At 34.5% G+C, this 26417-nt stretch overlaps 1 protein-coding gene across 4 annotated transcripts in view; it reads left to right on the top strand.

Moving 5' to 3' along the window:
- Positions 1-17085: 17085 nt before the first annotated feature.
- LOC118192492 (focal adhesion kinase 1-like) overlaps positions 17086-26417 on the top strand; it is a 194109-nt gene continuing 184777 nt past the window's right edge. For 3 of the 4 annotated variants that reach the window (XM_035363485.2, XM_035363487.2, XM_035363484.2), the window contains exon 1: positions 17086-17239. The gene's annotated coding sequence lies outside the window, so the exon portion shown is untranslated. The remainder of the gene's footprint in view (positions 17240-26417) is intronic. The other variant, XM_035363489.2, reaches the window with a different exon arrangement.

Raw genomic sequence — 26417 nt, 5'->3', positions numbered from 1 at the left:
CTCGTCAGCCAAGCATGTCCCACACGTGCTCTACTGGATTCAAGTCCGGTGAGAATGCTGGCCAGTCCATACGGGTGATATCCTCCGATTGAAGGCATTCGCTTACGATGTTTGCACGGTGAGGACGGGCGTTTTCATTCATAAACACAAATTGCGCGCCCATGGCACCCCGAAACAAACGTGCATGTTGTTCCAGAATGACGTCCCAATAGATTTGGCTTGTAATGTTTTCAATTTGAACATACATGTCAGTTCTGGAACCCAGAATAATTCCACCCCAAACGAGCACTCCTGCACCACCGTAACGGTGTCGTTCAATGATGTTTTCTTGGTGGTAACGGGTACCTGGAGCTCTCCATATGAAAGTTCGGCGAGAATCAGACTGCAAGCTAAACCTGGACTCGTCGGAAAACGTCACACAAGCCCACTATTGCGGTGTCCACAATGCATGCTCTCTACTCTAGGCTAACCGCAGGCGACAGTGAATTGCAGTAACTGGAACGCATCTGACAGGTCTACGAGCATATAGACCAATCTGCCCTAAGCGTCTGTACACAGTCTGCCTTGAAATTGTCGTACCAGTGGCTGAAGAGAGCTGACGAGAAAGGTCTGAGGCTGTGCTCCAGCTGTTTCTTTTGGCAGAAACTGCCAAATACCGGTCCTCATTCGGCGTTGTAACTCTGGGGCGACCTGTGCTGAAACGTCTACTCACATTACCATCATCTTGGAATCGTTGCCAAAGCCTGGAGATGACACTCTGGGCAATTCCAAGTTCGTCTGATACTTCCAGTTGGGTACGCAAACATTCCAGACGGCCGATAATTCTACCACGTAAAAAATCATCCAAATGCGTCCTTTGTGTCATAACTATTCGATTATTGCACTGAAATGCTTATAAAGCGCCTGCGAACAATTTTACTTCTTTGCCTGTATTCCTTATATATCACTGTCTTACACTCTCGTCATTGTGACGTACCATCGGTGTCATCTGGTTATTTCCTGAAATTAGCATATGATTCTTGAAGATGTGTGTAGTGATTTTACAGGTGATATATTTATTTTAGAGTTCGATTTCCGCGTGACTCCGAATTATCCTTAATTTATGGACATGAGTGTATTTAGCTAGTAAACTGTTGTCCGTTACCATAAATTACTTTTGTCGGAGCGCCGTATTTAAAATTATTTTTATTTAAGAAAGAATCTGAAATTATTTTAGCCTAGGCTCTTCTTAGGGGAATTTTTTCTACCCACTTAGAAAAATGGTCTACAATAACATGTAAATATTTACTTTTATTGACTTCGATGCGAGGTTTTGGGCCTAATAAATCTATTTAGGCTAATTCATTTGGAAACGCTGCCTTTAAAATATTTAAGTACCCGGCCGAAATATAAATAACATCTTGATAGTTGTGGCATCTTGTCAAGTTGGGACAAGTATGTCACAACTTGACATATGCACTTACAAACTTTTGTAACTATGGAAAATATACCACCTTACGAACTCGTTGTACTGTTTTCGTTATTCCCAGATTGCCAGAAATGGGCAGAACTCAAACTCTAAATAATTCAAAACCAACTTCTAAAAATAACATGGAATTTAAGTTGAAGTAATAACAAGTAACTAGTAACAAGCACTAGAAAATCACTTCCATGCATTATAGACCTGGTTTCTGTGCTGGAAAATTTAAATGTGAACAATAGACAGCAATTATCTTCACCCAAAAGAACATAATCACTGGCAATATTCGCATGTATGGGAAACTACTTTGGCCTAGGCTAAGGGCGTCGTTTATCTCGCGGTGATCCTCGACAGCAATCTTTCCTAATCACCCCACATAAACTAAATTATCCAGAAGTTCCGAGCACGTTAAGCGAAACTATATCTCTTAATTGCCTGGAACAGCATTTTGTCTATTGACAATAAATTGCTCACATACAAAACCCTCTTGTCTCCCATGCTTTGTAACGCCTGCCCAGTTTGGTACTTCTACGGTACCAATCGCAAATAGTTACAAACAGCTCAAAACTGCATTATGAGACATATTTCTGCCCATGGTAGGTTAGAAACAATAAAATTCATGAGGAACTGGGTATCACCTAGCTACGTGCCTGCTATATTTTCAAGGCAATCAACAATTGTGCTACATCTAGATAAAAGGCACGGCATCTAAGTGGAAGCAATCTGTTTCAGAGTATTAGAAATTCAAGAAACTAAGAGATTCCAGCGCATGGAGACACAGTGTAGGGAAAGATAACCCGGCGGATCTGTTAACAAGAGGATTAACTGGTAAAAATTTGCTAACTACCAAAAAAAAAAAAAATGGTGGCATGACCCAGAATGCTTATTGTACTCGAAGAATACTTGGCCCCAGCTGAAGAGATTGGAATATGACTCACTATACCGGGAAATTGAAGCCGAATATAAAGCTCTTGCTATAATTAGCTGCGCAATTTGTACCAAACAGGTAGGTTTAGTTGCTTATTCAAACTACTGTAGGTGACTTCTTGGGTGTTACGGTTTGTTGAGGAGGAAAAGGAAGGAACTCTCTTAGGTATAAAACTAATATAATAGGTCCTATTACTACTGAAGAATATAATCGTGCTGAGCAGTTTCTGGTAAAAGCTGTTCAAAGGGACGTTTTCTCTTGGGAAATGATTTGTTTGAGGAATGACTCTAAGTTGTTATGCTTAAAACCATTTTTAGATTATGGAGATGTATTGGGAGTGACAGGAAGGCTTGAGAAAACTCCTTTATCTACGGATGAAAAACGTTCTATTATACTACCGTCAAAATACCTCACTGAAATACTGATTTGGGAATCCAATGATAAAATATTTCATTCTGGCATATCTCACACGCTGGTGAGGATGAGAGAGAAATACTGGATATTAAAGACCAGACAAGTTATAAAATCCCTTCTAAGCAAATGTGTTATTTGCAAAAGATTTAACATTTCTCCATGAGACCAGATGGTTGCTCCATTACCAGCTCTCCGAGAGGAACAATCAGCCCCATTTATAGTTATTAGGTACGACTATGCTGGTCTGTTATTTGTGAACGATAGTAAATATGAACAATGTATTCTCTTGATAACCTATGCTGTTACCAGAAGTGTTTATCTGGAACTCGTTAGTAATGATGTTGGGTATGTTGGGTTTATTCTTATTTCGCATAACAAATTATTTTAAGTTTGATACCGTTCTTGAACTCCTCAGTTTAACCTCGCATTTCCTCGCCAGGATGCAAATTTAAAGTTAAGTGAAGTGAATATTTAATCGGTGAATGTCTGAGTTTATTCAGAGCGTGATTTTGCTATCCAAAGCACGTTTCATTGTATCTCACTGTTACGCTAGTACGCCCCTTGGCCATTTCGGATAATCGTCACTCCTGTTAGGTTTTGTTGAGTCAACCTAAGTTAGACGTAATTTAACGTGCTAATACAGCGCTATTCTATTTTAGATTTGAATTGATTTATATTCTACGTTTAAGTTCCACCGCAAGTGGTCGGTGTTATTGTAAAGCACGAAGTCTGTGCCTTCTGTTCTGAGTTGAATTAAGAAAGGGTTACTTTTCATCCTTCTTCTATGCTGCTACTTCATTCACGCTTGTGCGAGAATTCGACAGGTTCATTGTCGGATCTAGTTTAGTTTATGTGGAATAAAAGAGAAAAATCTTACAATATGATGGCAGATGCATTTTTGCTTGCCTTCCGACGTTTTGTATCTCGAAAAGACTTGTGCTCTGTGATCTATTCTGATAATGTACGTACTTTAAACGTGCCGAACTTGAGCTGAAACAAATATGGTCATTCATGAATTATCCAGAAGTAAAAAACTTTTATGCTGCTAATGGTATTAAGTAGAAGTATAGCGTGGAAACAGTAGCCTGGTGGAAAGACTTTTATGAATATATGGTGCGCTCCGTGAGTGTCGCTCCACGGGAGACACTTGGAAAGTCATCACTGATCACTGAGCAGTTACGAACTGTTCTTATTGAAATTGAAGGGATGGTTAAAATATCGGCCAATTTTCTATGTTGGAAGTGACTTAGATGAACCACATGCCTTAACTCCAGCACATTCCCTTTTAGGAAAAAGAATATCATCGTTGCCTTATGTGAGACTTCACCTTGGTTCAGATTTTTCTTCCAGGAAGGCTTTCATAAAGCCCTATAAACTATCGGGTAAAATTAATGAATTCCTTTCGATCCAGATGGAAGGAAGAGTATTTGTTGAATCTAATATCCACCCGTTCGAGCTTGGTTCAGAATAATATTCCCAAATTTAAAGTTAAGGATATAGTTGTAATTAAAGAGGATCATTTACCCTGAAATTTTTGGAGACTGGGGAGAATCCTTGAGTTATTTCCTGGAAGAGACAGCAAGGTGACGGCTTGCAAGGTAAAAACCGAGTTATCGGTTATTAGACGTCCTGTACAACTTTTGTACAATTTAGAACTTTCTATCTTTAGTGCTAATTTTAAAATATGTATTGTGACTATATCTTTTTATGGTTGTTTATTATTTTTTGAATCATTCGGTTAAAAATGTGTAATTCTAGCAGCTTTCACGCACATATGTAATAATTTAAAGTGTACTTAAGTTCACAGAGTCATTGTATGCTGTTAGAGATCATTGAATAAGCTCCTAAAAAGTTAATATTTTTTTAAGATTTAGATAATGTTATACTTAAATTGCTTGATGTTGCATTTAAATTCGCAGTTATTTAAGAAATGAGATATATATTTTTTCTTTTGTGTGGAACTCGAGCGTTTTTGTAGTATGAATCTATACTGCTTTTATCAAAGTTTGATGAACCCCCTGTGGTTCATGGGAGGGGGGCAAGTTGTTTAAAATAAAATTATGATGTGATATTTGGCGACCGTGCGTCTTCAATCGTCTGATATTCTTTTTCCTCGCCAGGCCTTGCGAAAAGGTTTATGTTAAAATTTTTATAATGCTGAATGTAACGTATGTTTTTTGGCTTACAGGGCTTAATTTAGTTTTTTTTTTCTCGGTTTACCTGATTAATTATACTTTAGTTTATAATTCAGTTTATAATTATTTAGTTTATAATAAGTTTTTCCCTGAGTACAATCTAGTTACCGCCGCATGATCAGAGTACACTGTTATTGGCGCCTTTCCAAAATAGACTCAAAACTTTTGCACTGCTAACAGAACTGCAAGTGCCTCTCTCTCGGTCGCGGAATAGTTTATTTGTGTTTGATTTAAAGTTCGGCTAAAAAATGCCACGGGCTGCTGATTTTGCGAAAGTACCGCTCCTACCGCATAATCCGAAGCATCCGCTGAAATTTCTAAATTCTCATCCTTTTCAGGAAATTTCAACACAGGGCTTACGTTAATGCTTGCTTTAATTTTTCGAACGCACCATTGGCTTCGGCCGTCCACGAGAATCTTGCCTTTTCCTTTTTAATTTTAACAATGGTTCAGCAATAGCTGCAAAATCTTTTATAAAGGACCTATAATATGAACAAAGTCCTAGAAAAGAAGAGAGCTTCTTCGCGGTATTTGGAGTCGGATACTTTTGTACAGCGATTATTTTTGATTCGTCTGTTTCGATTCCTTTCTGAGATATTTTGTAACCTAAATATTTTAATTCAGGGGCTGCAAATTTGCACTTTTCGACATTAACTTTTAGACCGGCCTCATTTAATAAAGAAAACACCTGTCTTAAATCCTGTACATGTTGGTCGAGATTATCACTAGTAATAATGGTATCGTCTAAATAGATAAATGTGGACTTTCCAAGAACAGGCCTTAACACAATGTCCATACATCGCTGAAATGTTGCCGGTGCTTCTGAAAGGCCAAACGGTATACGCAGGAATGCATAAATGCCAGACTTGGTTATAAAAGCAGTCTTAGGCACGTCCTCAGGCCTAACCCCTATTTGAAAATAACCAGTCGTTAAGTCTAAAGTCGTCATATATTTGGTCGACGTTATGTTCCTTAGAATTTCTTCAATAATAGGTAACGGATATACCGGATATTTAGTTATGGAGTTTAATTTACGGTAGTCAATCGCGAATCGCCACCTTTTTGGATGTGTCAATAGATAGTCATTATTTTTCTTACATAAAACCACCGGGCTAGCATAACTACTTGAGATGGGCGTTATGATCTTTTTACGTAGCATATCGGTGATATGCCATTCTATAATTTTTTCCTTATTCTTATCATACTGGTATGCTTTTTGGCGAACTGGCATTGAATCTCCGGTGTCAATACTATGGTTAGTAACCTGAGTAAATCCTGGAATATCACTAAATAACGAAGCAAATTCACTTACCACTTGTCGGATTCTTCCTTGCTCGTCATTAGGCAGGTGCTCAAGATTTAACATCGGCGGTTCAGCCTTTTCTGCACGAACTGGTTTCATTGTCAGCTTAAGGGACGCTTTATTAAAATCCAGCGTTGCTTGTGCCTCTGAAAGAAAATCTATTCCTAAGATTATATGTGCTTGCAGATTCTTTACTATAAAAAACATCACCTTTACTTGTTCGTCCTTGATACGGACATACAGCGGTAATTTACCTATACACTTACATTTTTCTCCTTGCGCCGCTAACACTGTCGTATTATCCGAATTATATATGCGGTATTTCCGAAAATACTTCCTAAAAAAATCTTCTGCCACACAGGAACACTGCGCGCCTGTATCCAGGAGTGCGGTGGCTGGGATATTATTCACCAACACTTCAATCTTCGGAAGAGTCAAATTTTTCACCATTACTGTATTTAACTTGAAGGAAGAGGGGTTTTCTTGGTCTTCGGATTTCCGCACCCTCCCGTCAACAGAAATCCGTTTTAGTTTAAATCCTTTTTGGTTTCCATGCTTTCCTTCTTTTTCCACTGGCCTTGAGATTTTTTTCCTGGATTGCTATTGAACTGTCGACGTTCGCCGGCTGTTTTTGGATGCTCGGGTTTCCTTGCCCACTGATTCACTTTGCTTCCGTAGCCGTGTGCTTGACTTTGCTGTGGTCTTGGCGCACCAAATTGGTTTCGTTGTTGATATTGGCGTCTTCTTTTAATGTCCGCCGTTCGTCTACTTTCAAACTGGATTACTAGCTCAAATGACTTTTCCAGTGTAGTCGGATTCCTTAATTCAATAAAGTCTTGTACTTGGGGAAGTAACCTCGGCAAAATCACTTGAATTATCTCAGGATCCGGACGGTTTCCATACAAGAGTTTGAAGACGTGAATTTTTCTTAAAATAAAGCTTGAGAGATTTTCGATTCTTTGCTGATATATGCTGAAAAGTTCCCTTTCTAATTTCGCACGATCCCTTACGACAGGGAAGGCTTTTACTAGGGCAGTCTTGAAATTTTCGTAAGTATAGGTGGGACTTCCTGCTTGACCCAAGAGACTTCTGCCTATACATTTGAACCAGTTAAGCGCTTGGCCCCTCAAAGCGCTGGTAGCTAAGGTAACTTTTTGAAACTCGTGCACGGGGTAGAGCATGAAGTGGTCATCCAATTTTTCCAAAAAAACTGGTTACCGGTGAGTTTCCATTAAATGTTGCTTCTGGTTTCATCGAAGCGCGCATGATCTGGACGATGTAACCAAATCCTTCCAGGGAGGCAGCTGGCATTTCTGGATTCTGAGCCGCTTCTGCAGGCAGCACAGGTTCTTCTTGAAACTCGGCCATAGTTATTCTTCTTCGTTGGGCGCCACTATCCGGTTCAATGTTCCGTCTTACTTTCTTTGGGAACATGCACCGACCTGACTCGGAACAGGGAGCTTACTAAAGCTATGTTCAATAAATGTGGGAAGTAGACAAGATACACAGGAAGGGTATACGAAACCCTTTATTTTTCACTCTTTACAATAATTTCCGTACTTCGGAATACAGAGACCAACTACTTGTGGTCTGAACGTAAGAATATAAAAATATTTAACTAAACTCTAACTTAACTTTGGAATAATAAACAAGGGCCTACGTGGAAGATTGGCCTTATATTAACAGGAAGCCGTATGTAGTACAGAGAACTGTTAACACTACAATACGTTTAAAAATTTTACGAGGATTAAACCTCTGGCCTGGAAGGCTACCAGCAACTGAGTAAAACTGCTAAGGTAAGCGGCCTCTTCGACTAACTCCTTCCTCTCTCTCGCTTGGCAAAATGCCACAACTTAAGTACTTGGCGTTCGCCAGACAAATTTTGCAAAAATAAGTTAACGCTTTTAATTCTGGCCGGAAGTAGAAAATAAGAAGTGATAGTAAAGATTTAAAATAAAAATAAACGTTAGTAAAACTTAAGATCCTTACAAGCTATGCAGTAGAATGTAAACTTTAATTAAGAATATGAATTACACTTTGGGGGAAAACTGCAAAATGGAAGTTTCGTGTTGTCTTATTATGCCTATATTTTTCAACCAACTTCTAGATTTGAAGCAAACATTTCAATTCATTTTCAGAGGAAGGATCAATCTGAATAAATGTTTTCAGAGTTTTTATAGAATCAATTACGGCTTGATCATTAGAAAGCTTAACACTCTCTGCATTCTCTTCTGAATCCAACATGGACTCTTCTTTTTCATCGTCTCGGACAGTTTTTATTATGTCATCGTCGCTCCGTTTTCCACAAGCTTCCATGTCTTCAACTCTTACATAATCAGGAAAAGTAACGTTATCATATTTAAATCTTTTGAATTCAGCAAAAGCTGCATCACATCCTTCGATACGATTGTTTTCTTCAGCGTGCATGAATTTAGCATGACGAAAGCAATTACTAATTGTGCTTTTTTTAACAGCATCCTATGCGGCGTATAGATTATTTATAGCTGTCAGCAGAGTAATGTCACAATTTTCACCACAGTCTAAAGGAAAAATGTTCTATTGTAAGAGTCTCTTACGATAGTTGTGTTTGGAGGCAAATATCCAGCCTGTGTGGAACTCAGTTCTGGAAGGTTATTGTGCCAGGTTGCGATTCCTTTTAACCAGTTACTGAAGATGTCTCGTGTCATCCATGCTTTTGCATTAGATACATAACCAATTGGCAGTGTTCGAGTTCCTTTAAAACACAGTGGTTTATTATACTTTCCATTCATTAATTATACTTTCCATTAAGCTTTTCGCTCCCCTCTATATTAGTACAAACTAAAGCTGTAATCCTCTGTTCTTTTGCTTTTACTTCATTCGCAAGCATCCCCTTTAAAACGTAATGTCTTGTTTGACGACAATTTATAAAAAAATGCAGTTTCATCCGCATTAAAAATATATTTAGGTAGGTAAGTAGAGAAAAGCCCTGGCACCTTCCCACCGAAATTAGTGCATAAGTCTTCGTTTGCATCAGAGCTTTGGCGACATACAGTTTGATAAGAAATATTGTGTCTTGACTTAAATTGAGAAAGCCATCCATCACTGTATATAAAATCTTCAAGTATTCATTCGAATTGCCTATTCATCAGCCTTAATTTGCAATAAGGGTACACTTATCGAAAAATTTCGAGATCTTGCCTCCTGAAACCATAGCAGTAGAGCTTTTTCCAGACCTTATGCGTTTCTTCTCCTAGCCAATTTAGATTTTTCCCATGAATCTAAAATTGATTCCTTTTTTTCAGTTAAGTTGACAAAGTATTATTTTTAATTCCAAAGTCAGCTGCTAACTTTGTTTTACATTCGCCGTTCTCTACTTCCTTTAAAATTTCTACCTTGTCTCCAAAGGTTTTGTACTTTCCACGTGTAGATATCCTGAATTTTTACACGTTCACACCACACACTGAGGAAGAAAAACTAGAGCACATTAACTTTTCTGCACTCCAGGTATAACCCACGCAGCTGTCTAGAATTTGTAGTAAAGACTGGTTTTTCTGAAATTCTAAGAAAATTGATAACAAATAAACAAATGATTCTCCCCCTATCCCGACACATTCATAAAGTATTCTGGATGAATCCAATGTCAGGGAATCTGAATGAATCTAATGTTAGGCCCAGGAACTTTGTCCATTCAGAACTAATGAGGTGAACAGTAGGACAATAGCCACTAACGTTTAGGGGAAATGTAATAGTCTAGGGATGTACGCATGTGCCTCTTTATACACAAAATAAATATAGATGATGTTGACACACAAAATAATAAATACAGCATGTATTTTCTTGTTAAATGTTAGAAATTAAAGTTTTTTTAGTTCGAATTAACCGAAGTGATAAAAATTTAGTTCGAATCAATGAGCTATTTTTAATGTTAATTCCAATACAAGTTTTTGGGGCCTTTGGATAACTTCGAATTAACCGAAACAAGCGTCCACTGTATAACTACTACTCTCCAGATAATATCAAGGAACCTTTGGTCATTTTTAATAACCTAATGTAGAATCCATATCACTTATATAACTGTTTGACGTTAAAAAGAATGATGTAACTTACAATTACACCTAAAATCGCTTTCGCCCAGAATTCTATTCAGCATTCAAAACAAATAAAATAATTAAAACTTCTTACCTGTCAGATGAGATCAATTCATTCCGAGATATTTTATGCAATTTTATTTACGATGTAGAGATATTACGGACCTCTCGAATACGCGTCGAGCGTGTTGATCACTACACTACGAAAGCATTCTAAGAAGGCGGGAGAAATACCTTATACAATCCCCCCTTTTTAAAGGGCGCCTGGGAATTAGGGACCCAATCGCCAAATCCTGGTGGTGAAGAATCATCATTCACCACCTTTTTTTTAGTTCGGGCGCCGCTGTAAAGACATTAGGATTTTTGACGCTAAGACGTGAATGATGAGCAATGCCCTCGCCGGGACTCGAACCACGAACCTCTCGAATACTCGCCGGGCCTGCTGACCACTACACCATGAAGGCATGCTATGAAGGCGGAAGGCACAAACAATACATGACAACAAGAAAAGAATATATAACAGCACAAACAATACATGACGACACGAAAAGAATATATAACGGCACAAACAATACTTGACAACAAGAAAACACTTATAAATCCAATTAAATATGTAGTTTATATATAGTTAAATATATAATACTTACAAAAAATTATCATTAAACGTTCTTTTCAGTTTCCATGGCAATAAATTTTACTCAAAAGGAAGTCAGACGCACAGAGCCATCTGGCTCCTGTAATTATAGTTTCTATAAACGTTTGTTGACTATTCTGATCCCATTAATCTTACCTACCGATTCTTCCTGCATCATGTTATTCCTTCTTCGAGAGTTCCCGATATATGTGTGTTTTTATAATGTAGCTGCGCAGATCTCTCGAACATTTGAACTCTTACCACAGAACTCTGAACTACTGAACTGTACCTGCGTTTCTTTACCAGCTCGTCAACTCTTTTATTTCTTCGTATTTTGTCAAGCTAGTAAACTATGACACTAGTAAACTAATTTTTAAATTTAGGGCTTTATACCTAAATTCAGTGGCGTAGCTAGGGTAGGGCAAGGGGAGACATCTGTCCACGGGCGCAGCATCCAGGTAGCGCCAAATTGATGTTACGAAATTTTAGAATGAAATGTTTTCTATTCTTAGCACACAGAAAGGAGCGCAAAATGTTCAGTTGCCCCCGGGCGCTGAAAACCCTAGCCTTTGCCTAAATTATTCAGACTTTTGAATCATTAGGAATTCTAAAATCTATTTCGAAACAGGCTGAGCACCGTACTTGAGTTCTTTGGTGATTACACCTTTCAGCGCTCGTGTTAAGTTTAATGGATACTTCGAATAGACTGTCCGCTATATTACTCAGACATGAATCCAATCAAACATGTTTGAGACATTTTATGCAGAAAGGTTGCCTTTTGCTTATCTTCCCCAGAAACAGTTCACTAGCTGAACACTTCTACAGAAATGGAAGAGAATATAATAAATAATACCTTGCCTTGATAATTTCATTAACTCCATTCGGCACAGGTGCTCCATGTGAGTAGTAACCACACGGTTTGGGTAGTGACGGACGTGACGTTACAAAAAAGGGGCACGGCCTCCGCCATCCTAGGGTTTACCCAGAAGTGTCGCAGCTGGAATAACGTCATGCGTATATTCTTTTTTATTTTGTAGCAACCAGAATATTTTTTTAAAGTTTTTAACTTTTTTGTTTAGCAACAACAATATTTTTTGTTTTTGTGACAACGACGTCTTGAACCACATGTTTCGAATGACATTAGTTTTTAATTAAGTTATTATTTTAATTATTAGCTTTAATTAATTTTTATTGAATTTAGTGCGATTTTTCCTGAATTTTAAAAAAGCTGAAATCGAACCCTTCATCTCTTGCATGGGAGACCTGAGCATTATAACAAAGCCATATTTCTGTCCTTTACGATCCTGTATTCTGACATTGTCCACTCTCTTTGTTCACTGACCTTGTGCAGCGGAAACTATCATGATATTACTATACTGGAGGCTTGCACATACGCAAGTCTGGACAAAGAAATCGCTTCACACCTTTGTGCTTCCGCGGCGGCGAACGAATACAATCTTAACAACCAATCAGATTCTGGCTAATCATATTCCTCTGATTTCAACCATTCAGGGTGTTTTTTGTTTCTTGGAGCGGACATAGATTTATTTTGGCTTTCTAAATCATTACTTTAAATTTAACCTTTGCTGTTTTAAATGTAAGATTTTTACACATTTTAAATTTCTCACTTTAATTTCCCAAGCATATTTTTTATTGTTTTCTTTTTTTTCTTTCTTTTCTTACATAATTTAATTTATCAATATTTCCTCCACATTTATACATTTTTGCAAATGTAAATTTTGCTTTTAATTTTAGCAAATAATTTTTTCACAATTTTATTTCTACAAATATAATATTTATTTCCACAAGTTTAGTTTTTCCTTTTCACTTTTTTACTTTATAATTAACTTTTACGATTAACTTTTTTTTTATTTTACAAGAGTGATATTTATTTTTTCTCTTTCCATTAAAAATGTGATTTTACATTTTTCACTTCCTTTATTTTGCAAAAGCAATATTTATTTTCATATGTTTATTTTTCTTTCATTTTTCTGTTTTCACAAAACGCAGATTTTGTTTTTATTTATTTATTTTTTTTTTTATGTATTTTACTCCGAAAAGTAAATTTGTAATTTTTCTTTTCACTTTTTCATTTTTTCGTTTTTATAAATGTGAATTTTTTCTATTTTTTAAAATTTTTTCTTGTTACATTCTTATTTTATCCCTAACTTTTTATCTTGTTTTAGATACTTACTGATGTTACATCTCCTTTTCTCCAAGAGTAAACATATATTTGTCTGTCTACGAAATTTAAGCTGGAATTTGCATTTATATAATTTCCCTCTGGTGGATTTATGTATAATATTTTCTGTAACATTAAACAAATAAGTACAATATTCATTCTATATAATTTAATTGGAATATTACATTTCTTACTTTTTATGCTACTTAATGGGAGATACTTAGTGCTATTTCTTCTGATGTACTGTAATGACTGCATTAACTTTTTGGAACACTATACAAAACATCTCAGATTTTCTTTTACAAATCTTACTTTTATTCAAAGGGTTCACCAAACTATGCCTGACAAATTTAAATTTTACACTTAAAATTTACACAATTTTCCTCATATTAAACTCTTATCCTGCTTTTAAAACCTATTCTTATTGCAGTTCTGACTCCTTTTCCCCAAAAGTAAATACAGATTTTTTCAAACTCAGTAGGTCTTATTACAAGTTTTTTTGTAATAAGACCTACTGAGTTTGAAAAAATCTTATAAGGAGTAATAAATTTCCTTGGCAAAGTCCACTCCAATCAATATATGTTGTATTTCTACCCAGTTTAGTTCAGAGATACGCACCAAAAGTATTTCATTCCTTATTATTTTACTCTACAGACATTTAAACGAAAATATTCAGAACACTTCTTTTTATTCAGCAGAAGGATTCATTTATATTAATAACACAGATTGATTTTTTGAAATACTTTACAAAAATATCTTTAATTGTCTTGTACACATCCTTAAACCACTAAACATACTCTAAACCTTTATTTTGTTCATGTGAAACCATCACTCGGATTCTTGAAAGGATGCCACCCATTTACCGAAGAACCTCATAAACACCCCTATATTCGAACTTATCACAACTTTGACTTCCTGAACAAGGTACATGAGATGGAATTATTTTTAACTACAGAAAAGAATATATATACTGTACTGTATTTTTTTAAATTCGAATTATAGTTACATTTGTGAAGGGGAACTCAAAAAACATGTGTATAATACATATAGAGTTAATATTCAGCCATGGAAATGAAATTTTGTCGCTTTTTTCCCAATGCGGAATATAAAAATTTCTCAACTTGGAATATTTTTTTTTCAACCAGCACAACCATTTCTTTTTATGAGTTTCAAAGCTTTTTAACATATTCATTGTTAACGCATTTCAAATTGACAAACACTTAACTCTTATAGCATTTAGAAAGTATTATTTAATTTATTATACATAGCAATAAAATTTTGCATAACAGTAAATAATGACATAAATTCCAAATAATGATCCAACTTAAATTAAAAGTTTCAACTCATTCGTTCTAACATAAAATACACATTTCAAATTGACATTACCTAACATTGAACACTTACATCATTTTTGAGTACATCTGCCATTTAATTTTTAATAGGCAGCAAATTAATGTTTTCATAAATACGATACATAACACAAAATATTGATATGAATTCCAAATAATGACCCAACTTAAAAGTTTTAACACATTCTAAATTGAGACACGCATTTCAAATTAACATTACTTAACAATGACCTCTTACAGCGTTTTTAAATTTAATTTCTCATAAATATTAAAAGCAGTTATGCATAAATATCATACATAACAGGTAATACTGACAGAAACTCCCATTTATGATTTAACATAGCAACTTATTAAACAATTAACACATTTTAGTATGATTTAATCTAAGAAAGCCCATACTCTCAAAAAAGCATTATTTTAATTAAATACTGGAGCCATACAATCCTTCGCGCATATATAACATCCAATTTCTCACAAAGAGCATACATAAATAAATGAGACACATTCCATAGAGTACTAAGCACATTTTATCTTTTAACCGGCTGTATTCTTAAGAAGGGATCCAGCATGAATGCTTAGAACCATTCGGTACCATTACTTCTCCTTTCCCTCATACATTGGTTGCATGCGGCTCGAATCCCGGAAAAGGTATGTATGTTTGTAAATGTATAGTGTCTGCGCGACATGGGGGCACTCTAAATATGCGGTGAGCGGAAAGACCTCTCAAGAGGTTGGTGGTCGGGGAAGAGTGGTAGGAGACCTGCGAATCCGTCGCCCCCCCGGGGTGCTCTCCATCAAATTGGGGGCGGGGGGCGCGGAACTGAACAAAGTCGTACTGTCACTTGTATAGTGAGTGCTCTAGGCTTTTGCCAACGACAGGCGCAATCTTGTACTCCTTGTGACGATGAATTTCATGGGCTTGTGCTGATGTTACTGTCAGACAAGGGAGATACGTCTCAACAGCAACAACACACTCTAAAAACCTAGCCTCCAACTGCATACAGTGCCAGAGGTGTGTGGAATGTAGAGTATTTCCGAAATAGCAGCCCTTAACATTTGTCCATCTGATATCCCGCTTGAGAGGTCAATAGTAGAAACTGAAAGATAAAAGAACATGGATTTCATCCCTTGAGATGTTCTTGGTTAAAATTGGAATGAAGCTTAAGTAGATAGCTTTTATGTGCTTTACCTACATTAAAGGAACCGATCTAATAGACGGTTAGAGTCATATTTAAGGAATATTGCACCTGTCTCTATATTAAACGCACTGGCCTTGGTATTCATGCATTATACAATGCGTGTAAATGATGGAATAATGTAATGACGTTTAATGAGAACTACGTAAATGTTTCTGTTTTATATTTCATTTAAATAAATAAGTTTGTTATTAAATAAATAATTACTTTGAAAAATAAGCAGTATTTTTCAAAGATTTGGTTTTAGACTGATAGTTTAGCTCATTATTAGTACTTTTTCAACCTGTTTCTATAATTTAGATATAAAATTACTTCAAAGCTTATTAATGAGTTTAAAAATTAAATTTATTTGAATGACTTTTTAACTGTTTACGCAAGAAAATTATTATGCAGATTGCTCGTAAAAATTCCGAGCATTTTATTTTTTTATTTATGGTATTTAAATATATACTGCAAACATATATTTTACATAGTTTTACCTGAAATTTGGCATTACTATCTGTTGTATCGATTCGGGCACAAAGAAAAGAAAATTCTATGTTGTCCTGATTAGGTTTTATATAGAGAGCAGTTTTCTTTGCTTACTTCGTGTGTCACTGTTTAGCCATAACCAACATTCCTTTACTAATGGTGCATGTTTCGTTGTTTCTTTGTGCATGAATTTTTTTTTATCTTGACGATAGAGCATTATTTTTTAATTAAATGTAAATTTACTTGTACTTAGTTGACACGCCTCCGAAAATCTATAACGTGTTGTTTTGACAATGAAAAGCAAAGTTAGTATCGTTAGCAGTATCGTTTTCATTTTGATTTAAAAAAATGAAAGTGTTTTTTTTTATAACTGTATAATTTTTATTGCAACAAAATACTATAAATGAAAACTTGTATTCTAGCAAATACTTTTTTCCCTTCGGTAGAAACAAGAGCCAGTTATCCTGATGGTTTTGATATCTGGATCCTGTTAATTCTGATAGAGTTATGTGGATATTTAGGTTTCGTTAAAATCGTTCATATTTATTTTTACATTTTTTTCTTGATTGTATTTTAGAAATATCTCAATAATTCACTAAATTCAATAAAATATATTGTCCAGTATTCTGTAAAACCTAAATTTATCTAAGGCGAATAAGCAAATTTAATTAACAGAAAGCAGGTACCACAAATATATAAATAAAATAAATATTTTATTATTACTTTCGAATTCGCACAGAAATTGAGTATCATACTTGATTTATATTCATTTCCTGATATTGTCTGAAAGAGTAACTAGAGGATTTCTTAGTTTGGCTTATTAGAAATGGGGAGGGGAGGAAGAATCATCGTCGAGGATCTATTTTTGATGCAACTGCGGGAGACTGCCAAGAAAAGAAACTGAGTCTGAACAAGCTGCAGTTAAAAAATCGAGAACTATTATTGCTATAGAACATGATAAAGGACAGCAGAATGATATGTGTGCTGCTTTTTAAGAATATCGAAGTGTAAATTATTTCGTCAGTTAGTATAACACAGGTGAGAACAGTTTATTCTTCTAAGTTTAGTTAACCAACTAAAATCTACTTGACTACTTCATGCGCAGCATTCTTGTTCAATGTTATATCACATAAGACTTCTGTCATATTTCAATGATATTCCAACACTGTAATACCTGATTTTAAAATGTTTCAAATTAGAGAGAAATACTTTAAAATAGATCATAAAGAAACGCGTTTATAAATATTAGGTTAAAACATAAATGAGAGGCAAAATTTTATGTATTCTTCCAATTTTCTCAGTTTTCTCTTGATATTTAAATTTTGGGGAAGATGACATTCTTAAGCAGCAGAATGCATAGCATATTCACACTGTTAGTTGTTACAGGAGGTAATAAAGGTATCCTAACACTGAAACAAAAACTGTTTCATTTTCATACTGTATATGAATATATGCATAAAAAGAATAAAACATAATATGTGAATTACACACTCAAGTATAAGGCAGTTAGAGCTTAATTGTGTTACATCTATTAATCGCAAAGGAAATATTTATTGTTTTAAAAAATATTTCGGAAATTTTATCTCAGTTTTCTGTCACTGAAACCTTAATTAATTTTTCATTAAATAATCTACAATTGTTGTAGTTAATTAATTTTACACAATTCACGCATCATAAACCTTAAAAAAAGTTGCAATTATTCCTTAAAAGTACACTGTTAAATGGATTTCCAGTTAAATTTAAAATTCCGAACTTGTGTTCTTCTCACAATTTCTCTGAATCTGCCCTCGAAACACATTTAATCACAAAATACATAGTTTATGTATAATGTTCAATCGCACTTTTCTGTTTGAAAATAGATGCATGTGTCAGAATTATGTTCATATTATCTAAATGTTAACAATATAAATAACCCTGAAAGGAAAACCAATTACAAAATGTGTTAGTATACAAAATGCATCATTTGTAACAATGCGGTTTTAATTTGAAATGGCATTTAAGTGTACAAGTTTTAATTGTACTATGCTTGAAAGTGTTATTAGCAAATGTAATATTTTGTTACATAGAATTTAATGTACTCAAATAAGGTGAGGATCTATTCAACTAAAGTGATTGATGAAGAAATAAAACATAATAAAACTCAAAACTAACGCATATATATGTGTGTATCTTTGCATCTATGTGTATAACGGTGCTCATGGTGTTTTAAGCAAGTAACTCTCATGTCCAAAATTATCTCTACCTTCATGAAATCACGGATTCCACAGAAACTGTGAATTATAATTTTATTAACCTGTGTGGAATGATACATACCACCATAACTCATAAATACAGAGAAAAAATTAAGAGCAATCCATATATGATATAAAAGGTAGTCTACTAAGTGTGCGAAATTTAATTTAGGAGGCCTTATCTATATTACAACCCTCCAACACCAACGAACAATAGCCAACTTTTCCATATCTCATCTTACGATAAGAAAGATGAATATAACTAAGACAAAACACGAACTGCACGATTTTGCTTTTCCTTTCCACTCTTTTTAAGCACTTGAATTGCTAGAAAAAGTCATTTGTCTTTATAAATGAGATATTTCATTGAGATTACAAGCCTTTATTTTCGCTTTTCACATATTGTGAAAATTGTGAATACAAAACAATTATTAAATGAAAGTCTATATAACTATAAATTATAAAATGAGTTTCTTTTACAGTTTTATCATGCTTAAGAGAGTAATATGCCAGAACTTGTTTATGCTCCCCAGGAATTCAAAAATTTCCAAGTGGTAGTTTTTAGCTTTTGATATATATATCAATTTTGACATACATACAACTGACGGCTTAATGACATACATACAACTGACGGATTAATGACATACATAAAACTGATATATATATATAAATAAACAACCTATCAAATATCGGATTAGAGAGAAGGTACTAATGTTAGTTTGTAGCACAGCTTAAATTAGTTTTCGTTTCTAGATAAATATTAACAATTCTTAGTTAGTGGAATGGTTTTACCTTTCAAATTTAACATTTCAGGTAAATACCTCTAATTTAATTTTTAAATTCTCTTTATTATATCTAAAAATTCAGTTTGTTAAACGGTTCTAAATTCACACCAGTATTATTGCAATGTATAGCTTATTAAGCTTTCCATTTTAAATCACTGAAATTGTTTTAAAATTATTTAACTTTCTTACAAATTCAATATTTTAATATTAGAAACGTCTAAATATTTATTTTCTTTTCCAATTACTCTAACCGACATACTTCGACGCACATTTAATTTGTGATACACATTCAATTAATAATAACTGATAATCATGAACACCTGCGGCATTTTCATGATTAATAGCGTCATTTTCATGATTAATAGCATCATTTTCATGATTAATAGCAGCATTTTCATGATTAATAAAAAAAATTCCGAATTCCCTAATATTTATATTATATCGTATTTATATCGTCGGGGTTATAATATTATTTATATTATATCGTATTTATATCGTCGGGTTTTTAAGCAATTAAAAAGGGAAGAAAGAACCAAAAATTCAAACCCAACCGTTTAAAACCAATAATTCAAAAATAGAAATTAATGAATTTTTGAAAAGTAAACTTTTTAATTCATTTTTTTTTATTTGGTAAAAAAGTGATTTACACTAAGAAGATGATAATATATTAATTATTAAATCTTAATTATTGAGGGAAGGTATATTAATTTGTAGGGCAGTTTATATTACCTTGTTTTTCAGATAAGCTATATAGTCTTCTTAATATCATAATTTAAATTTATTTAAAATTGATTATACGTAAATAATTCCAAACGTATAGTAATATTATTGTTATAGATTTCCTTTTAAGTCTTTATTTACTCTTTATTATTTTCCCCTTTATGCTGTTTAGTTTGATTAGAAACTTTACATCTTTAACACTCATTTCATACATATATGTATATATATATATTTGCCGCTGGCATTAAAGTGCCTACACTCTTCGATTTTTTGTACTATCGTTCCGCTGCATTCCTTACGTTTCTGTTTCAGTGGCATTTATTATTTATGAGACTTGACAAAACATTATCATTTCAAAGTGTATAGATCTGACTTATCATTCAACCTGCTTGGAAAATTGGCATACTTCAAAGGTTTATCATTAGATGCAGTATATTTTTTTTAATTTACGTTTCAAATTAAAACGTTATTTTGCTTAACTAGTTCAGCAATTTAAAAGCAATGAAATTGCATTTAAATTTATTTTTAATGCTATCACTAATTTAGTTAATAGCACATCTAGCTCACAGGAAACATATATATATATATATATATATATCTACCTAATAATTTCTATAAACATCTACATGATTACTTTAATCAACAAAATATATTTCTAACACATTTTTAACATAATATGGTACCGAATAACCGTATACACGCCACTTAATTACATTAAATTTTCCGGTCTAGTTCAAGCCCATTACTATTATAATCAAACAAAGATGATGAATTAACAATACGGTTAACAGATATGGAAAATATAATTCATATGCTCTATAATTAACCAATTTATAATGCTATTATAATACTATTTGCTCTTATACTTTAATGAAAGATGTTTCTAATGCCAATATTTGTATTTAGTAGTACCTTTTATTTTCTTTGCATTTCTTACTGTTCTTCACGTAACTATATGACTTCAAAAGGTAAAACTAAGTAGTAACCGTTCAATTTTTCTCGGCAAGTTTGAAGACCCCCTGTACTTTTTAAGGCGAGAGGAAAAGTTCTTTCGCATTTATGAGTTCTTTGATTTCGATGATTTCCAATTTCAGTCGGTGGAAGTTGATCGGAAAATGAAAACAGTGGACTTAGAGCCGAAAACTCCCTCCCCCCATTTAAGGCAAGAGATGCAAATAACCGAACACCTAACAACTTTAGGCAGTTTTTCCCCTTCTGCAAGTTGTATATATGCACAACTATCCCATAATGTCGGATTTCCTTATTTTGGTTGCACATCTGGCGATAATTTGTTTAACTTGGCGTATTAATGGAAAGCATTTCTTTCTTCAGTACAGCAATAAAACAAAGATGAAATACAATTCATATGAATTATATTATGTTTGAAATAAATTATAATTTTAAATTAAAAGGAAAGAAAAAAGTCTTTTGTTTTGCTATACTATTTCAAGCACGAAAATACCCAGTAATGGTGAAGGGATTTGAGCTTGATTAAAAATAAACTGTAATTTAAACTTAAATTGAAAAATAAAATATTTCACACAGATTAACTTAAAACTAAGATATAGCAACACCTTTCATAGTCTGGCTGATTGGTTCTGCCATTATCCCATACTGTTTGAGATCGAACTAATTGAAAAACTAAATGCATACAAAAAAGTGCTTATAAGTTCAAAAAAAAATTTTCTTCGTCTTGTTTTTCAACAAATAAAACGCAGTTTATAAATTCAAATGTTTTTATTATGAATAATTTTTAAAAATGGATATTTATCATAATTCACTTTTATTTTCTAAAAATATCAGTATCGACGTCTGCAGACATTTCCTTGGTCTTTTCATTTCAGGTATTTTTTTCTGCAGCAATTAGTTGTATCGTTTATCGTTTGGCGAAATGTAAAGCTACGTAGAGCTTTGGAATTTATTCTCATTACATGCTATGAAAACGTTTCACTCATTCCAATGATTATTTATAGAAATTCAACTGCTAATAATGATAGTTATTCAACTGTTGTCTAGCGACAGCTGTCAGAGTTCAAAAACGAAAGGCCTGAGCATAGGCACATATACAAACATCGAGGAACCCCAGAAAAAACTAAAATATACACCGTATCGCAATAACTTACAGATATGCTTATCAGGTTCAATTTTCCGTCTTACCTTCTTCGGGAACATGCAAGGACCTGACTCGGAACAGAGAGCTTACTAAAGCTATGTTCAAAACTGTGGGAAGTAGACAGGATACACAAGAAGGGTATACAAAACCCTTTATTTTTTCTCTATTTACAATAATTTCCGTACTTCGGAATACACAGACCCGCTACTTGTGGTCTAATGTAAAAATATAAAAATAAAACTAAACTCTAATTTAACTTTAAAATAATAAACGTGGAAGATTGGCTTTATATTAACAGGAAGCCGTATGTAGTACAGAGAACTGTGAACACTACAATACGTTTAAAAATTATCAAGAGGATTAAAACCTCTAGCCTGGAAGGCAACCAGCAACTGAGTAAAACTTCTAAGGTAAGCGGCCTGCTTCGACTAACTGCTTCCTCTCTCTCGCTTGGCAAAAAGCCACAACTTAAATACTTGGCGTTCGCCAGACAAACTTTGCATAAATACATTAACGCTTATAATTCTGGCCGGAAGTAGAAAATAAGAAGTGATAGTAAAGATTTAAAATAAAATAAACGTTAGTAAAACTTAAGATCCTTACATACTTCCCGCCAGAGTTAATTAGTTTGAAACTGAGGTCTAAAACGACCTTGTTGAAAACTTTTAGCTCTAGAATCTAACGCGAGGCCAATCTTTTACAAACATTTTTCGCTAGAAACTAGAAATTTAAAAGAAAGAAATTTGTTTTTCCAATAGCAGCTCCCAGGACACACAATTTTTTTCATCTGTACAGCATCTAAACAGGAGCTTTTATTCAAATCTGGTTTCTTCCAGAGATCTGGAAGGAAAACTAGTTTAATGAAATGTTACACAATGAAATGGCAAGTAACATGTATAATTATATTTCTCTTAACATTCTTATTTCATTCATAACTATTTTAGTTATCTCTCCCCGTGCTCTCTGACATGTGTTGTAAAAGAACACCAAACACGAATGTGTTTATGTCTATGTGTTCAACACTTCCTTTTACAATCAAATCACTAACGTGTTAAAATTCAACATACCAAGACCTCGTAACACACCCTAATTTCAACTCTAAACCCTGAGGTACTATTCTGAAAGTGGCTAACTCTGAAGTGTAGCGTGAGAGAGCCTAACTACATCATTCAACCTTTAACACATATTCACCAAGATTTAGTCTTTTTACAGTCACACGAATAAAAAAAAAAAAAATTAACATTACTTTCACTTTTACCATATCACGGTATTTCTTAACATTTAAAATAACAGTTCACATTGTATATAAGAACATATTAACATGCCGTTAATTTTACACATTTGAAAACATACATTAGTAGTACATTGTTAACTTCTATTCTTTTGAAAGCAAGTGCCAATTCTTTCTACATTGAAATAATACATTTCAAAAAGTGTTTCAGACTAAAACTTCTTTCTTGCCAGAATGTTTTAAATAATATTTATACAATAACTTTTTACAATATTTAAGTCTTTACACAATGCTATTATACATCAACTTTAGTTTTACGCGCGAGTAATTGAAAAACATAATACCAAAATCGGTAACAACTCATTTCTCGCCCTTTTGGCGATAAAGGTAGACCTCGCATGAGATAAACTTCTTGAAATCTGCCACTTGCAGTAAGAATGAAAGATTAACTTAAGTTTGCAAAGTAACATAAAATTTTACTTATCTTTGTGATATTCGGACATTCTTTTCTGGGCCCAGTCCTGAAAGGTAGTGCAGATTGTTGTTTGATTTATCCTCCTTCTTGTACGGGCTCGCCCTTCAGTGCCTTCCTCTAGATGCTTTCTTTTTTCTCCAGTTCGGTCACCCTTGAATACCTTCTTTTTCGCCTCTGCCTGTGGTCTTGGCCGTTTGATGGCAGCTGGTCTTGGCGGAACCGGGAAACTTCTTTCGTGTTCCTGCTTGGACCTCGTTGCTGGCCGTTCAAATTTTCCTTGTAACTTTTCCTCCGCCGCTGATGGCCCTTCCGCAGTTCGGCGACATTTGCTGCGGAGAGTCCTGTCGGATGAGTAGATCTTCCGTTTTAGAACCGGGTTATAGTTGCCGTCATTTCTCCTGCTTCTCTTTGCATACGTCGTCCTTCTCCCTTCTTCATTCTGGGGGTGTTCGTGAGCTCTCTTTTCTGGACGGTGGAACAGCTTCTTTTTTTTGCTACCTTCAATTTTTCCGCGGGGAAACTTTCTTTTCACTTGCTCCTGCCTCTTAATGGCTTGCCCTTGTACTTGTCGTTTTCCCACCTCTGGAGCTTGTGCCTGCGGTGTGTGCCGTGCCGGATCCTGCAAAAGATCTTTGAAAATTTTCATTTTATTACGATCATAGTAGGGTTTGATTTGATCAATGTTTGCGGAGCAGGTTTCACCATTTCTAGCTTTTAACACTACTACAGCGTGAGTTATTTTTTCTATGACATATGGTCCTTCAAATCGTGGAAAAAATTTGGCAGTTTTATCTTCTGGTGCTGAAGAAAGTGAATGCTTAATTTTTAAAACTTCATCCCCTACTTTATAAGTTACTCCCCGTCGTTTCAAGTCATAATATAGTTTTTGTTTTCTCTGTGGTACTTACGTATTCTTTTTTGCTTCTTTAATTAGTTTTTCTATATCACCCATTTTAAATTCTGGGGCTCTTTGTTGCACATAAAATAATTTATCTAACGGTGTTATAATCTTTCTGCCTAAAAATAACTTAGCAGGAGTTTTGCCCGTTGTATCATGTTTTGCGGTCCTAAGGGCGAAAGCAAATTCATTGACATAGTTATCCCAGCTTTTATGAAAATTTTTAACATAACTACGGATAATTTTCACTATATTTCCTATTGACCCGTTCCGCTATATTTGATTGCGGCCGATACGGGACCATTTTTAAATGACGTATGCCCAGTTTTTGGCACATGTCTTCAAATACATTACTTACAAATTGAGGACCATTATCCGATATAACTTTTAGGGGCGCCCCGTATTTTAAAATATATTTATTTAAAATAGAATCAGTAACTAATTTCGCGGTGGCTCGTTTTAAGGGAACAATTTCGGTCCATTTACTAAAATGATCAACCATAACAAGGAGATAGCGACTTTTATTTAACTGACTTTTTGGGAAAGGGCCCAATAAATCGATGCCAATTATTTCATTTGGAAATTCGGATTTAATACTATTTAGAAACCCGACCGGGCGGAAATTAATATAATTGACTGCTTGACATGTTGGGCAGGACTGGACATACGCCCTTGTTAACTTTTGCAGTTCAGGAAAATAGACTGCCTCGCGTACGCGTTGGATAGTTTTTCGAATACCAGCATGAGAAGCTAAAGGGCCGTCATGGAGCTCCTGCAGGATATTTAATCTAAGACTAGCTGGGATAACAGGTCGAAATTCGTTGTTGGAATTTGTAGTTTTTGTATAGAATAATAGACCATCTATTAGTTCGTAATGGGCCGCCCTATTTCTTATCGCCACAATATCTTGGTGGCTAAAATTTTCAGGATCCTTTAAATACTCATAAATGCTTCAAAACTCAGGATCCTTACCCAGTTCGGTTATTACAGTTTCTCGGGAATTTATTGTACATGCTGTGAGCATTGCCACCTTTACGGTATTACCTTCTTCATCTATTTTAATTCTGGATAGGGCATCTGCTACGATATTTTCCTTTCCGGGGGTATGCTTGATTACCAGATTATATTCTTGTAACTTGAGTGCCCATCTTATTAACCTTGGGGATAAATTTTTCCCTGAGTACAATCTAGTTACCGCCGCATGATCAGAGTACACTGTTATTGGCGCCTTTCTAAAATAGACTCGGAACTTTTACACTGCTAACAGAACTGCAAGTGCCTCTCTCTCGGTCGCGGAATAGTTTCTTTGTGTTTGATTTAAAGTTCGGCTAAAAAATGCCACGGCCTGCTGATTTTGCGAAAGTACCGCTCCTACCGCATAATCCGAAGCATCCGCTGAAATTTCTAAATTCTCATCCTTTTCAGGAAATTTCAACACAGGGGCTTGCGTTAATGCTTGTTTTAATTTTTCGAAAGCACTATTGGCTTCGGCCGTCCACGAGAATCTTGCCTTTTTCCTTTTTAATTTTAATTATGGCTTAGCGATAGCTGCAAAATCTTTTATAAAGGACCTATAATATGAACAAAGTCCTAGAAAAGAAGAGAGCTTCTTTGCCGTGTTTGGAGTCGGATACTTTTGTACAGCGATTATTTTTGATTCGTCTGTCTCTATTCCTTTCTGAGATATTTTGTAACCTAAATATTTTAATTCAGGTTCTGCAAATTTGCACTTTTCGACATTAACTTTTAGACCGGCCTCATTT

The sequence above is a fragment of the Stegodyphus dumicola genome, chromosome X1 (genome assembly GCF_044657685.1).
Source record: "Stegodyphus dumicola isolate Sdum_Otavi_A_Nest chromosome X1, ASM4465768v1".
Taxonomy (NCBI): Eukaryota; Metazoa; Arthropoda; class Arachnida; order Araneae; family Eresidae; genus Stegodyphus; species Stegodyphus dumicola.
The sequence above is the reverse complement of the archived record's forward strand: the minus strand, read 5'-3'. Positions and strand labels throughout refer to the sequence as shown.